Consider the following 16,207-nt stretch of genomic DNA (forward strand, 5'->3'; position numbering starts at 1 on the left):
GTCAGCACAGAGCCCGATGCGGGGCTCAAACCCACGAGACATGAGATCATGACCTGAGCTGAAGTCGGACGCTTAACTGACTGAGCCACCCAGGCACCCCAGGACCTACCTTACATCTTAAATGGCTTTTCCATGGTGGAGATTTCAATACACCTCTCTCAGTAAATGATAGAACAAGCAGAAAATTTGAACAACACTGTAGAACTTAACCTAATAGACATGTACAGAGCAGTGCCACAAGCAGCTTCAAATTATTCATTCTTTACACATGGAATATTTACTAAACTGATCCTACGCTGTCCCCAAAACCAAAACTCAACAAATGTCAAAATACTGAATTAATAGAGTATATTCGCTAATGACAATAAAACCAAGTTAGAAACAAATAACAAAAAGATAATGAGAAATCTATAAATGTTGGAAATTGAATAATAAATTTCTAAGTAATCCATAGGTCAAAGAAGAGCTCACAATGGAAATTAGAAAATATTTTGAACTAAATAGTAGTGAAAATACGGCATATCGAGAGATACAGAAACAATGGAAGATACAGATTTAGATACAAGTAACTTAAATAGACTATTGACCCTCTATTGAGCCAAGTGCTTTGCCAAAATTATTTCCTGTTAATGGGTATCATCCAATCCATACAGATATACCTGTATCTGTATCTATTTGTATGTATGCTACATATAGGCTATTCTATCTATCTATCTATCTATTATCTATCTCTCTTATCTATCATCTCTCTCTCTTATCTATCTATCTACCATCTTCATCTCCTATTGTTCTGTTCTCTGGAGAACCAAGACTAGTACAATATAAAACTGAAAAGAATGTTAAATGAAGGTAAAATTAAAGGGCAGTCTCTATCATGGCCACAGATGCAAAATTCCTAAGCAAAATATCGGCAAACCAAATCCAGCATTGTATAAAAAGATGTGTTAATGACTAAGTTAGGTTTATTCTAAGGATGCAAGGTAGGTTTAACACTTGAAAGTCAACCAATATAATTCTCCATCTCAACAATATATGTGAAAATATATGTAAGAAAGCATTGGATAGAACTTAATACCCATTCATTATTTTTGAGACAACAAAAAACTTAGCAATTTGGGAATAAAAATAAAACTTCCTTAACTTAATAAAGTATACATATAAAATAGTGAACATGACAACAGTGAATTATTGAATTTTTTTTTTAATTGAGATCAGGCATGGTTTTTTTCATGAGATCAATGGATGCCTGCTACGACTACTTTGATTGTACCAGAGGCCCTAGGCAGTGCAATAGGGCTAGAAAAGCAAATAAAAGCTGTAAGAATTGGAAAAGAAAAAATAAAATTGTCATTATTTCAGAACGTATGGTTGTTTTTGTAAGAAAACTCATCAGAATCTGCAGATAAACTTTTAGAATTACAGGAAGCAGGGATGCCTGTGTGGCTCAGTCGGTTAAGCGTCCAACTTCGGCTCAGGTCATGATCTCACGGTTCGTGGGTTTGAGCCCCACATCAGGCTCTGTGCTGACAGCTCAGAGACTGGAACCTGTTTCAGATTCTGTGTCTCTCCCCTCTCTCTGCCCCTCCCCCACTCGCGCTGTCTCCCTCTGTCTCAAAAATAAATAAACATTAAAAAAAAATCTAGAATTACAGGAAGCAGAAATCAGATGGAAAACACCCATGTTAGGAGAAACTGGAAATAAGCTCTCAAAAGAACTTCAAACCTGCTTCAAGTCATTCTAAGTCCTTCTTTCTTAAAGTACAGAACCATGGACCATCAGCACTAGACTATTAGGGTTCTTCAGAGAGACAGAACCAATAAGATGGAGATCGATCTATCTATCTACCTCTATGGATTTATTAGATGAAATTGGCTCATCCAACTACAGAGGCTGAGAAATCCTATAATCTACCATCTGCAAGCTGGAAATCCAGAAAAGCTGGTGGTGTAATTCAGTTTGGGTGTGAGGGCCTGTAGCAGAAAAGCCAATGGTTTAGATTCCAGTCTGGGTTTGAAGGCCTGAGAACCAGGAATGCCGAGGGCAGGAGAAGACCTACATCCTAATTCAAGCAATTGGGTAGGAAGAAAGAAAGGGCGAATTCTCCCTTCCTCCACCTTTTATTCTATTCAAGCCCTGAACGGATTGAATGATGCCCATCTATGCTGAAGAAGGAAATATACTGAGTCTACAGATCTAAATGCTAATATCATCCAGAAAGCCCTTAATTATGTTTAATCTGGGTATCCTATAGCCAGTCAAGATGACACATAAAATTAACCATCACAAGAACTGACATCACCCGGGAGGCTTGTTAAAAATATGGAGTCTCAAGGCTTGCCCCAGTTCTACTAAATCAAAATTTGCATTTTAACAAGATCCACAAAGTATGTCAGTCTGAGAGGCCCTGATCCTGGTGGACCAAAAAATCTGAAGCCCTGAACCAAGATTAAGGTGATTCTGGATGGCTCATGCCCCTAGACACCTGGCAAAATAAGTAAATAAAATATGATAAAACAAAATACAATTAACAATCCTCTTAGGGGGAAGATAATATATCTCAAATTATTTCTACAAATAATTTTCATACACAATGTCCACCTCACAATCAGAGATGATTGAGCACAGTAGAAGATAAGACACCATAAACCATGTTCAGCAGAAACAACAGAAACAGACATACTGAGACTTCAGGAGTAGGATTTATCAGAGACAGACTATAGAAAGTATGGCTTACTGGGTTCAGGGACATAAAAGCCATGCTTGAACATTCTGACAGGAAACTAAGACCATAAAAAGTGACATGGCAGGTTTGAAAAAAAAGAAAAATTCTAGAATTCTCAAAAATACCATAGCTGAAATCAAGAATTCAGTAAAGTGTCTTAATATCAGAATAGAGAAATAGCTGAAAAACTGGAAGATCGGTGAGAAGAAACTCAGATCTAGAGAAGGAAGTCTCCCAAGAAATAAGAGATAAGGGGAAAAGACAAACACATACATTTTATTTTTGCAAAGACACTATCCTTTGTCTACATTTAAATAAACTCAGGGCTGCCTGGGTGGCTTAGTGGGTTATGCGCTGACTCTTGATATCGGCTCATGGTTTGTGATTTTGAGTCTCGCTGCCAGCACGGAGCCTGGGGGTTTGCTCTCTTCCTCTCTTTCTGCTTGTGTGCAAACGCTCTCTCTCTCTCTCTCAAAAAGAAATAAACCTAAAAATAATTTGAGAGAGAGAGGCAGAGCATGAGTGGGGGAGGGGCAGAGAGAGAGGGAGACACAGAATCTGAAGCAGGCTCCAGGCTCTGAGCTGTCAGCACAGAGCCCTACTCGGGGCTTGAACTCATGAACCATGAGATCATGACCTGAGCCAAAGTAGGACGCTCAACCGACTGAGCCACCCAGGTGCCCCAAGAAATAAACTCTAAAAATAAATAGGCTCATATATCATAATCTCTTTATACCTTTACAGTAGTGTGCTTCAAAGTCATGTGCTTTGTGCAAGTCAAAGTCTACACCTTCCATTAGTTTTAGCAGAAAGTACGAGGAGCACTGGTATCACGTAATCCCCTTTAACCCGATGATTACTATTCCAATGCAAGTTTAGTAACTCAGAGTGCCTCTAACCATCTGGCCTGGCCCTCGCTTGCTATTGCTGAGTCTTGAGGTAAAACCAAGGTCCTGATGTGTTGGGTGGGGTGAGGGTGTGGCCGACCACAATTTCTCTGATTGCCGGGCCCTCCTAGCAGACCCCTTGGAGTAGGAGACTAAGGCCTGTGGTAGTTTGAAGGAAGGGAAGGTTGCCATCCTGGGAGATCACGAGGACTATCTTTGGAGACTTTGAGAAGGTGGCCGACCTTGAGATGATTAATACATTGGTGTAATTGGTCAACCCAGCAAAACACAACATGTTCTTAGCTCTCTTTGCTTTCAGGGTTTCTGAGGAAATCTGTGGGTTAGAAATTAAATCAATTCTATGGGAATTTGGGGTTCTTGTTAATGAGAACACCACACTTCATATTCTATAATTGGATACAGGATGATTAGGGGTTCTGGAGACCTAATTCCTCTTCAGTTGTAGCTTACTTTGTAGAGAAGGAAAGTGTACAGATTCTTCATGTTTGCACTGCTTCCTGGCAGAGTAAAACACTATATAAACATTTTATTTTTTGTCATAACAGAAACTTTCTAACAATATCCCTGTAAACATTTTCTAACATTTCTGGCGGTTTTCCATTCAGGTTTTTTTTCCCCCTTAAAAATTTTAGCTAGCTAGCAATATGTTAAATATGGCTTTTGCTTTCTTTCTCTTCTTTCTTTTCTTCTTTCTTTCTTTCTTTCTTTCTTCAGATTCCTTTTAAATTTAAGATGAGAATTCACTTATTTCTTGAGTATGCCTTTAGGGGGACAGGTATTATGGACTGAATGTTTGTGTTCCCCTGAAATTCATATGTTGAAATCCTGCCCCCTAATGTGATGGTATCAGGAGAAGAGCCTTTGAGGGGAAATGAGGTCACAAGGGTGGAGCTGTCATGCTTAGGATTAGTGCCCTTGCAAGGAAGAGACTCAAGAGTTTTCTCTCTCTTCCTCAGCATGGAGGATACAAGGAGACGTTCATCTACAGACCAGGAAGAGAGCCGGCCCCTTAATTCTGTGCTTCCTAGTCTCCAGAGTGGTGAGAAATATTTGTTGTTTAAGACACCCAGTCCACAGGAATTTGTTACAGCAACCCAAACTGACTGGGAGTACAGATCTGATAACCTGATGATTCTCACCCTAGGGTGGGGGTGGTCGGTAGAGAGAGGAGAGCAGAGTCCCGTGGGGAAAAATGGACACATCCAAATCCCTGTCCCTACTTGACAATGGACACCCTTGTGAGAACTGTCTCCTCCATTCTGGAGACCAGGCTCTCCTTTCTTCTCTACCTGCTCTCCAAACCAATTTTCTACTTAGTGGAATCTGGCAATTCAAGAGTTGTGTCCTGTTGCCTCATTTGTTTTTTGAATTCCAGGACACTTTTTAGATGATCAGATGGATTCTGGGAACAATGGAAAAGACAAGGGGAAAAAAAAAAAAAAAGGGAAAACTGCTTATCTGCTGTGGAGTGGTGAATTTATCTTACTTTATACAATTGGGTCAGTAGCTATTTTCATTCCTGTGCTTTTGGGAAGCATCTGATTATTTTAGTTACAGCTTCCTATGAGCTAATATTTCAATTTCTTATTCTCTCTTTCTCACTCTTAGACTACCTTCATCTGTATTACGGAGTTCTGGAAGAGTTAATGCTGCAAGCTGCCCTCATTCTGTGCGCAGCAAACCAGAGCAGTAATATAGCTGTTATTTTAGAGAAAAGACATTAAAGAAGACTCTAGAATGAGAGCCACTAAATCAAACATTGAAAACACAAATAATCAGGCACCCTTAGTAAACTGTAATTTTTCCCTATACTCAGCTTTTAGGCATAAGAGGCAAATCATAAGAGAATATGCCCATTTCAGCATCCTGGAATTCATAATCCCAGGGCTGGAGGAGAATCCGGAGACTGGGTAAATCAACTCTGGTTGTGTGGGTGAGAAAATGGAACTCAGAGGCTCCGGGTAGTCGACTCATGGAAGGATACAGCTAAATAATAGAAGCTGGAACAGGAATACAGTTTTCTTGACTCCCTGGCCCAGCATTCCACCTTCTTCATGATCATGCCTCTTATAAAATTTGTTTGGAAATGAAAACATTTCCAGGGAGTCTCAGGAAGATCTGATAGGTTGCCCAAACCTCTGCACCATAAAAACAGGTGTTCCAAACTGAATTATGTCTGCCTGTCTTACACATGTCTCAAATACACAGACAGTGCCCCCGTTCTGGATTCACCACCCTACTAGGACAGGCTGACTTTCCACCTACCGCTTGCCCCCCCTACCCGGGAACTAGCACAGGACCCGAATCTCCGATGCAGATTTCTTTCCCAGCCACCCCTCTGACCTCATTTCTCCCCTTCACTTGGTCAGACCCATTGTCAGCAGCCCTGTGGAAATTTGACTTCCTCCATCTCGTGAAGTCCCTTGACCAGAGGGAACCCAACCCCACTCGCTGGCTAACTTTGTCACTGAAGGATTGCCTGGCTGGCTGGCTTTTTAGAGTTCATCCCACTTTCGCTTACTCTCCTTCTCTGTTCTCCCCTCCAGCATCCCTCCTGCCTCAAGGAGGCAGGACTATGCCTCTCCTGGAGGCTGCAGGGACAGAGACTCAAGATCCCTCTTGTGGCTAAGGACTTTTAGCCCCCTCTACCCACAGCTGGGCTCCTTTGAGGCCAGTGTCTACCACTGCCCTTGCTTCAGTTCCAGTGACTTATTTGAAGGATCAGGCCAATGCTCCTCAAACATTTTGATGTGCAGCCATATTATTTAAAATTCTAAAATTGAGCAATGGAGTGTACACTCTCAATATATTTATTTATAACTTACAAATACATACTACTATAAATCCAGGTATCAAATATAAGTAAAGCTTAATTCATCTCCAATATTTTTGGATAAAAAGAAATACAGAGAAGTTGTAATTGTTTCTCCTTGCACTTCCTGCCCTGGCCACTCCCCGGAACTGCTGAATTAGGCAGTGAATGGACCCACAAATGGGATATGTCTGAGTTCAGTAACGGTAATAATAATTGCTGCCACTTTTGGAGGATGCACAGGAGTGTGCCAGGCATAGTGCCAAGCTTTTGTTAAAATGTTCCATTGAACTTTTGCAGGAGCACTGTGTGGTTGGCATTACTGATTCCCATTTTATTGTTAAAGAAAGCAAGGTTTGCAGACGCTGAGCTCTGTTCACGGTCGCCACAAGCAAGAAGCAGGGCAGAATCCAAGCTAGGTCTCTCTGACTTGAACCGTGTTTTAGTCGCTGTTTCAGGGCTCAACAGTAGACATCTGCCGAGTGCCTCCCTGGGCTAGGCGTTGTGTTAAGCCCTGGACAGACATTGGCAACAACATGCAAACTCTACCTTCTAAAGCTGCCTTCTAACTGGGCTCTGACATCCTGCAAACCCCCTAGGTCTGACTGAAAAGGACTTGATAAGGACGAGTATATTTTATGAGACTTAAAGAAATCACTGCATGGAATTGGTTGGGAAATTTTTTTTAAAAACCTTAAAATATATAATTATGCAGCATTATAAAGCATTTGGAATTCTATTGGCTTTGTGTCTGCAAATTTTATTATCATTTATAGTGCTCTTTCAGTGGGAAATGCATTTTAAGTTTCAAACACTCAACTTATAAAGTAACTTTTCACAATCTTTTCAAGAGGCAAGAAAGTTATTATGGCATTTTGGAAAGATTTTCAACAAGAAGCATTGATGGAATTTTCACATACAGTACCGTGCTTTTGAATATTCTGGCTAACTGATTTCATTATATCAAAATACTCTAAGGTGAATGAATATAACCCTAGGAAAAGAAATCATTGTTCCAAATTTCCTTTATGAAATAAATAACTTAGAGCCTAATGGTATTCTTTGCTTTGCTGGAGTTTGCATTAGTATCCCTTGCTTACAAAGCCTTGGCCCTCCTCAAAATAAATATTTAGATGCTGAATGTATTTCTCTTAATCTCCACTATTATCACCTGATGGCAACTGACTTTGCATCCCTAAGTAGTAATGGCAAATGTCACCAAAGTTAATACTGAGTAAATGCCCGTGTTCAGAGACTGTATTTGTTCTTTTATACACTATTGACAAAACATGTTGCTTTGCAGTCTACAAGTCCTTTTCCATCTACAGTCTCTTTTTGAGTCTCACAATCATATTTGTAACTAATGTGGATTACCTATTATTATATAGTAAACTATGTCTCATGATTTTGTGGCTTAGAACTTGGCTGCATAGAGGCGCCTGGGTGGCTCAGTCGGTTAAGCGTCCGACTTCGGCTCAGGTCATGATCTCACAGTTTGTGAGTTCAAGCCCCGCGTCGGGCTCTGTGCTGACAGCTCAGAGCCTGGAGCCTGCTTCAGATTCTGTGTCTCCCTCTCTCTCTGACCCTCCCCTGTTCATGCTCTGTCTCTCTCTGTCTCAAAAATAAATAAACATTAAAAAAATTTTTTTTTTTTTAAATTAAAAAAAAAAAAAAAAGGAACTTGGCTGGGTAACATTGACTGGGGTCACTTGCTGGCATGTCCAAGCTAGTTTTACTCATGTGACTGTGCCTTGATGAGGACAGCTGGAAAGCTAGATTTAGCTGAACCCCTTAGCTGTTTTCTGTCGTCGGGTAGTTGGACTTTCTATATGGTGGCTCAGAGCTTCCAAAGTGAGTATTCCAGAAGATAGAAAACGGAAGCTTCCAGAAGAGTAAGGCCTAGGCTCGGAAATTGGAACAGTGTCACTTCTGCCATATCCTATTCACCAAAGTAGTGGATAAATTCAGATAGTGAACTGGACTCCACCTCTCAATAGGAGAGGTGTCAAAAAGTGTGCGGCCATCTTTAACCTGCCACACCTAGATTTCAGGAGGTGTTGTTTGCATTCTCTAGCTGAGGAAACTAATACTCAGGCTAATGGAGTTGACTTGCCCAGAACAGCACACTTAGTAACGTGATTCTAAGACCGACATACATACATTGCTGGACGCTGTACTGAACTCAAATAAATATTTTCTGAGGAACACAGTGTGTTAACATTGCTTCGTTTTTGCTCCTCTTCTTTCATTATTTTATTTTATTTTATTTTATTATTTTATTCTTTTTTATTTTATTTTATTTGAGAGAGGCACAGACAGGGCAAGTGGGAGACGGGCAGAGAGAGGGAGAGAGAGAATCCCAAGCAGGCTCCGTGCTGCCAGTGCAGAGCCTGACGGGGGGCTTGAACCCACAAAACTGTGAGATCATGACCTGAGCCGAAACCAAGAGTTGGACGCTTAACCGATTGAGCCACCCAGGTGCCCTTGCTCCTCCTCTTTTAAAAGCCATTGGAGAAGTCCAGGGTATCTAAGGGCCCAGACGGGCCTTATGTGTCTGTTTCTGATGCTACATGGTCCCAGTGCCTCTCTTTTCCCATTTGACCTATTTCCTTTCTGAGGCAGGAATGAGGTGAGAGGCAAGAGGTAAAAGGTGGAAGGCTGTTTGTAAGAACTGGATAATTGTAGCAGTGCCGGATGATTCCCTTAATGCATGCTGCTGAGTTGACATTACTTTAAGTTCGGAGCAAGTAAAGGCTTAACCCGTGGAAGAAACACCATATATTTGAGGCGAATGGGGGTGGAAAACTAGTGAAAAAATAAATAGCTGTGGGGCAAAGAAATGCGCATGAGCAGTTTCATGGGCCAATATGCATCAGTCCTTTGGAATCTGGTTTTAAATTGAGACTGTATTCAACAAAAGCCAGAGCGTGTCACAGCAGTCTTCCTGTATGGTACAAATGGCTTTTTGAAAAGGACCTTCTAGTACATGACATTTTCTCTATTGCTCAGATTTGGTCACAGGAAATTCTGGGGTTATCTCTGGCAGAAGGCACTTTGTCTTTACTAATAACTATGCTTCCACTTTCCTCTATGTCAAAATTTCACAAGAGGCTTCTTTTCTCTTCCAGTGAAGCAATGGCTAACTAACCTTTTTTTTTTTTTATTATTATTATAGTATAGCCTATTGCTATAATTTAGAGTATTTATAATATTATATCTTAATTATATCATCTATTATTTATAATTATATTGCTGTAATAGCCTATTGCTATTGCTATTATAGCCTATTGCTATAATACCCTTTAGATATTATCTGTATTAGATATTACATTATATTAGACATATATATTGTATATAATATAGGTATTGAATTTATGCACCAAGTTTTTGCAAATACTTGTGTCTCTTCTCTTTCAAGGTGCTGGGACTGGTTTTATTCACTGCATGTAAACCTGCCTCATTTTTCACCAAACAGCAAAAGCATGGAAGAAATCCACAAGAGCACTTTGGAAATCTACATCATATGTGAGTAGGGAAAAATTCCTTTCCAAGTGCTTCTGAAGGTACCCATGCCTAACGTCGCTTGTGCAGAGCCAGAACTTCAAAGTAACAGCAAAATTAAAGTTCAATCGAAACGTTGTTCACTCAGAACACTTTCGCTTTGTGGATATCAAGTACCGCATGTACTTGCAGTGGCTAGAATTTCCATAAAAGGAACAACAGGGGTGCTAGATTGCATTACCTAAAAGTGATGGTAGCTGTTATCACAAAGGGAAAAAAATTAAGGCAGAAGAAAGATGATATGAGTAGAGTTAGCTGCAAATGAAAAGCAGAGTGCTTGAGCCCTGTGGGGGGGGATTAGTGGGACCGAGAGCTGTGCCCATCTGATGTGTCCTTTTATTATCTCCTTTGTTCTCAATGTTTGAGGTTTGGGAAATTTCTGTGATTTCTGAAGTGCCGCCTAGCCTGCCTCTCTGGCAAAGGACAGAGTGGCTCAGCTTAATGCACTGGTTTCCAAAATGGGATCTTGCACTCCTGGAGCTTTATAAGACAATTATCTGGGTGAAGGAAAAATATTAATTAGAATTACTGTTTTATTCCATAATATTTTAGTGCTTTACATTTCTACCTTGGGGGATGCCTGGGTGGCTCGGTTGAGTGTCCGACTTCGGCTTAGGTCACGATCTCATTGTTTGTGGGTTTGAGCCCCACATCTGGCTCTGTGTTGACAGCTCAGAGCCTGGAGCCTGCTTCCGATTCTGTGTCTCCCTCTCTCTCTGCCCCTTCCCCACTCAAGCTCTCTTTCTCTATCTCTCTCTCTCTCAAAAATAAATAAAACATTAAAAAAATTTAAATTTCTACCTTGGGGTCATGCTTATAGCAATGCTACTGAAAGGAAGGTCCATCAATAGCAGCATTGACACCACCTGGGAATGTGTTAGAAGTACAAGTTCTTGGGGCACCTGGGTGGCTCAGTTGATTAACCATCCAGCTTCGGCTCAGGTCACAATCTCACAGTTTGTGGGTTTGAGCCCCATATCAGGCTCTCTGCTGTCAGAGCAGAACCACCTTCAGATCCTCTATCTCCCTCTCTTTCTGCCCTTTGTCCACTCACTTGTGTGCTCTTTCTCTCTCAAAAATAAATAAACATTAAAAAAAAAGGCACAAATTCTTGGGTCACGTCTCAAACCCACAGGATGTCTGATGCTCTGGGGATGGGCGCTGATGAGCTGTGCTTAAATAAGTTTTCCAGGTGATGCTGGTACTAAAGTTGAAGAGCAAACTGTTTTCTAACGTATATACTTTTTTCTTTAATGTTCATTTTATTTTTTATTTTTGAGAGAGAGAGAGAGAGAGACAGAGCATGAGTGGGGCAGGGGCAGAGAAAGAGGAAGACAGAATCGAAGCAGGCTCTAAGCTCTGAGCTGTCAGCACAGAGCCTGACATGGGGCTTGAACTCACAAACTTCGAGATCATGACCTGGCCCGAAGTCGGACCCTTAAGTGACTGAGCCACCCAGGCGCCCCTCTAATGTATATACTTACAAATAAATACATATGGGAGACCCACTCAGAAGTTTTTCCCAATGGGACGTGCAAATACAGAAGTTTGAAGATGATGGTGTGGTAGAAATGCGTTGATTCAAGAATCACAAATCTTTTGCCTTTTTTTCCTACTTTGCCAATTGACCCTGAGGCGAGGAGGGTGAGTTAGCCTCTTTTACTTCCCGGGCGAGCTTAAGCAAGTTACTTGACCACCCTGAAAAATGAGGATAAAGTGAGATGTCGCTCTCTCACGGGACTGTCATGGGTGTTACGTGCACTTGTGTAGACTACAAACACGGAGTGAGCCCTGAGCATAAACCAGATGCTTGGTTTGTCTTTTCCCCGATAGCGGTGGACCCCACCACACAACAACCTACGTTCTTCCGCCTGCTAGGGTACACCTATCAGTCCCCAAACCATCAGTATGTTATATGTATGGAAGCCCAAAAAAATCCTTTACCTCTACAGACTGTAACCTGATATATTACACTTGGTTTAGCCTTGACAATAAAGACAGGTGCAGAAGGCAGAGTCAGTTTATTCAACATATTCACCCCTTCCATGAGTGGCACCTGACTTTCCATTGAATTCCGAGCTGACACTGCTGTGTCAGTGATGCGGTGGGAGACTGACGGTAGCAGTTTAACATCATGCTGTGGTGAGGGACACCTGGTAAAACCACGACATCGCCGATGATCCTGATAGAGCAAGTCGCCTCTGCCTCAAGCCGTGCATACAGCCCGGCAGCCAGACGCAGCTGAATCAGTCAGTGGGACAGAATGAAAAGTGGCCGGCCAAAGCTTTTCCCTAAAAGACCTGGAAGTACTCCCAACCCTGTGTTCATAGGAATCACCCCTCGGAGAGCTTGTGAAACTGGCACATTTCTGGGCCTCACCCCCAGAGATTTTTAGTCTGTTGGTATGAAGTGGGCCTAGGACTTGTATTGTTAACAAGCTTCCCCCCTGCAAGCTTCACATTACAAGTGGTTCATGAAGGAGAGAGTTTATATTCCCTGAATCGCAGATGTTTTCAAGCTGATACGCACTTTTAGAGCTCGTTTAAGATTTCTTAACCTTTTTCCCTTCATGAAAGTCAACACGATTGCCATCAAGATACACACATGGCCCTCTCTTATTAATATTTTCACATTTGACAAAACCACAAATGTTGGTAAGGACTAACTATTAGCGACAGTAATTCACTGCAGACTGAGTCATTGAAAAGATTGTGTTTTACTTGATTTGCTATGACTGAATTAAACACTGCCTCTCAAGAAAACTTATCAAAAGTATAAGGAGGAGAGCATAAGTGCTAACACAGGGATGACTTTGAATTCACTCACGTTTGTAAAACAATTTGTTAGTAATCTTGAGTAGTTCATGAGCAGTAGGTTTCCTGGTATACAAATCACAACGGAGACATTGTGGCAGAGCCTGTCATTGTCCCCTGATATTGGTTTTCCTGTGTCACATGGACACCCAGAAAAAAGGCTACATTTCCCAGCCTCTCTCACAGCTACAACGATCATGGCACAAGTTCTTGACGCCAGGATATAAAAGGAAGGAGTGTATGAGACTTCAGAAGGTGTCCTTAAAGGGGGTCATGCCCTTTTCTCCTTTCTGTGCCTGAAACGTGGAGATGAAAGCTATGGCAGCCATCTTGGACCATGTGGTGGAAAGCATGTGTTAAGGGTGCCAAAGGAGAGAACCAGGTAGAAGGAGCCTGGGTCCATGAAGATGCCGGAGATATTATGAGATTCTTGGGCTGTCTGTGTGTAGACAATTATATTTCTAACTTAAGCCACTGTTATTTCTGGATTTTTGTCACATGTTGCAACCCTAGTGTTGAGGACCTCTAATTTAGCTAACCCTCTTGGTTTTTGGATGAGAACACAGATACTTGGGGAAGTGAGTGGCTCAGCTGAAATCACACAGCTAGTGAGGCACAGACCTGGGAATGGAATCTAGGTCTCTTGGGTTCTGGGTCAGGGCCCTTTTTACCAACTCAGGCTTTCTCAAAGTCTCTGTTAGAAAGCAAGCTCTGGTATCTCTTTCTCTTCTGTAAGGACACTGATCCCATCACGGGGGCTCCATCCTCAGGACCTCGTCTAAACCTAATTACCTTCCAAAAAAGCCCTACTTCCAAATGCAAGGGGGTTAGGGCCTCAACATATGGACTTTAGGGTGATATAAACATTCAGTCGGTAACAATTCCTCATGCCAGAATCTGATTCAGGGAGATTTGCGAAGATGTTTTATCCACAAAACAACCCTTTGCTAATGGGTTATTAAATAGCACACAGCTGACAACTGAATTACAGTGTTGGGAGGTCAACCCAAGGGGTGTGGCCAGAACTCAAAATGAAAATGGTTACTGGATTTCAAGCTATATTATAAAGCTGTTCTCATCAAGACAGTATGGTACTGGCACAAAAACAGACACGTAAATCAGTGGAACAGAATAGAAAGCCCAGAAATTGGACCCATAACTATATGGTCAACTCATCTTGAACAAAGCAGGAAAGAATATCCAATGGAAAGAAGACAGTCTCTTCAACAGAGCTGGGAAAACTGGACAGCAACATGCAGAAGAATGAAAGTGGACCACTTTCTTATATGATACACAAAAATAAATTCAAAATGGATGAAAGACCTCAATGTGAAAGGAAACCATCAAAATCCTAGAGGAGAACACAGGCAACAACCTCTTTGATCTAGGCAGGAGCAATTTCTTACTCGACATGTCACTGAAAGCAAACATGAACTGTTGGTACTTCATCAAGATAAAAAGCTTCTGCACAGCAAAGGAAACAATCAAAGTAATTAAAAGGTGGCCTATGGAATGGGAGAAGATATTTGCAAATGATGTATCTGATAAAGGGTTAGTATTCAAAATATATAAAGTACTTATAAAACTCAACACCCAAAAAACAAATAGCTCATAGAAATGGGCAGAAATAGAAATGGGCAGAAGACATGAATAGACACTTTTCCAAAGAAGACATCCAGTTGGCTACCAGACACATGAAAAGATGCTCAGCATGACTCATCATCAGGAAAGTGCAAATCAAAACCACAATGAGATATCACCTCACACCTGTCCGAATGGCTAAAATTAACAACACAGGAAACAATAGGTGTTGGAAGGAGAAAAGGGAACCCATTTGCGCTGTTGGTGGAAATGCAGGCTGGCACAGCCACTCTGGAAAACAGTGCGGAGGTTCCATAAAAAACTGAAAACAGAACTACTGTATGCTCCAGGAATTGGACTATTAGGTATTTACCCAAAGGGTACAAAAATACAGATGTAAAGGGGTACATGCACCCCAATGTTTATAGTAGCACTATAAGCAGTAGCCAAACTATGGAGAGAGCCCAAATGTCCATTGACTAATGAATGCATAAAGAAGATGTGGCATATATATATATATATATATATATATATATATATATATGATGGAATATTACTCAGCTGTCAAAAGAATGATACCTTGTCATTTGCAATGATGTGGATGGAGCTAGAGTATATTATGCTAAGTGAAATCAATTAGAGAAAGACAAATACAATATAATTTCATGCATATGTAGAATTTAAGAAACAAAACAGATGAACATATGAGAAGTAGGGGGAGAGAAGAGAGGGAAAAAAATCACAAGAGACTCCTAACAATAGAGCACAAACTGAGGGTTGACAGAGGTAGGTGGGTGGAAGATGGGCTAGATGGGTGATGGGGATTAAGGAGGACGCTCTCTGTCCACCATCTTTCCGTGCTGCCATAATGGTGTGCCTGAATGTCCTGGCAGATGCTCTCAAGGGCATAAACAATGATGAAAAGACAGGCAAATGCCAGGTTCTTATCAGGCCATTCTCCAAAGTCATCGTCTGATTTCTGACTGTGATGATGAAGCATGGCTACATTGGTGAATTTGAAATCATCGATGATCAGAGAGCTGGAAAAATTGTGAACCTCAGAGGCAGGTTAAACAAGTGTGGAGTGATCAGCCCCAGGTTTGATGTACAACTCAAAGATCTAGAAAAATGGCAGAATAATCTGCTCCCATCCCGCCAGTTTGGTTTCGTTGTACTGACAACCTCAGCTGGCATCATGGACCATGAAGAAGCAAGACGAAAACACACAGGAGGGAAAGTCCTGGGATTCTTTTTCTAGGGATGTAATACATTCATACTAATAAAATGCCTTACTGGAAAAAAAGAAAAGAAAAAGGAGAGCACTTGTGATGAGCATTGGGTATTGTATGTAAGTGATGAATCACTGAATGCTACTCCTGAAACCAATATTGTGCTGTATGTTAACTAAAATTTAAATAAAAACAAAACAAAATGAAATGGTTAAGGAGGGGATAAAAGTTAAGACTCATGGTGGATAGGTCTAGAAGTTTATGCCTTTGTGTAGAGGTAAGTAATGAAGAGACTGGAGGGAAAGAAATAAAGAAATAGAAGAAAAATGTCCAGGGCTGAAAAAGAGGAATCTTGATTGAATGTATCCTCTAAATCCTGAATGGGATGAAGGAGACTAAATCCACATTGAGAGACACCCTGGCAACATTTCAGGAATCACAGCCCTCGTTTCCACAGGATCTAGACACATTTCAAATTGCTGAAGACTGTGGGATTGTTATTGCTTCAGTAACTTAACTCTTGAAATAACTCTCCTATACTCTGTTCTCGAGGTATAGAGAGTAAGCAGCCAATGGATGT

General features: G+C 41.2%; 1 pseudogene; it reads left to right on the forward strand.

Moving 5' to 3' along the window:
- The first annotated feature begins 15,263 nt into the window (after positions 1 to 15,263).
- Positions 15,264 to 15,706, forward strand: LOC132693332 (small ribosomal subunit protein uS8 pseudogene; annotated as a pseudogene).
- The last annotated feature ends 501 nt before the right edge of the window (positions 15,707 to 16,207 follow it).

The sequence above is a fragment of the Panthera onca genome, chromosome B1, assembly GCF_046562875.1.
Source record: "Panthera onca isolate mPanOnc1 chromosome B1, mPanOnc1 haplotype 2, whole genome shotgun sequence".
In the NCBI taxonomy this organism is placed as follows: domain Eukaryota; kingdom Metazoa; phylum Chordata; class Mammalia; order Carnivora; family Felidae; genus Panthera; species Panthera onca.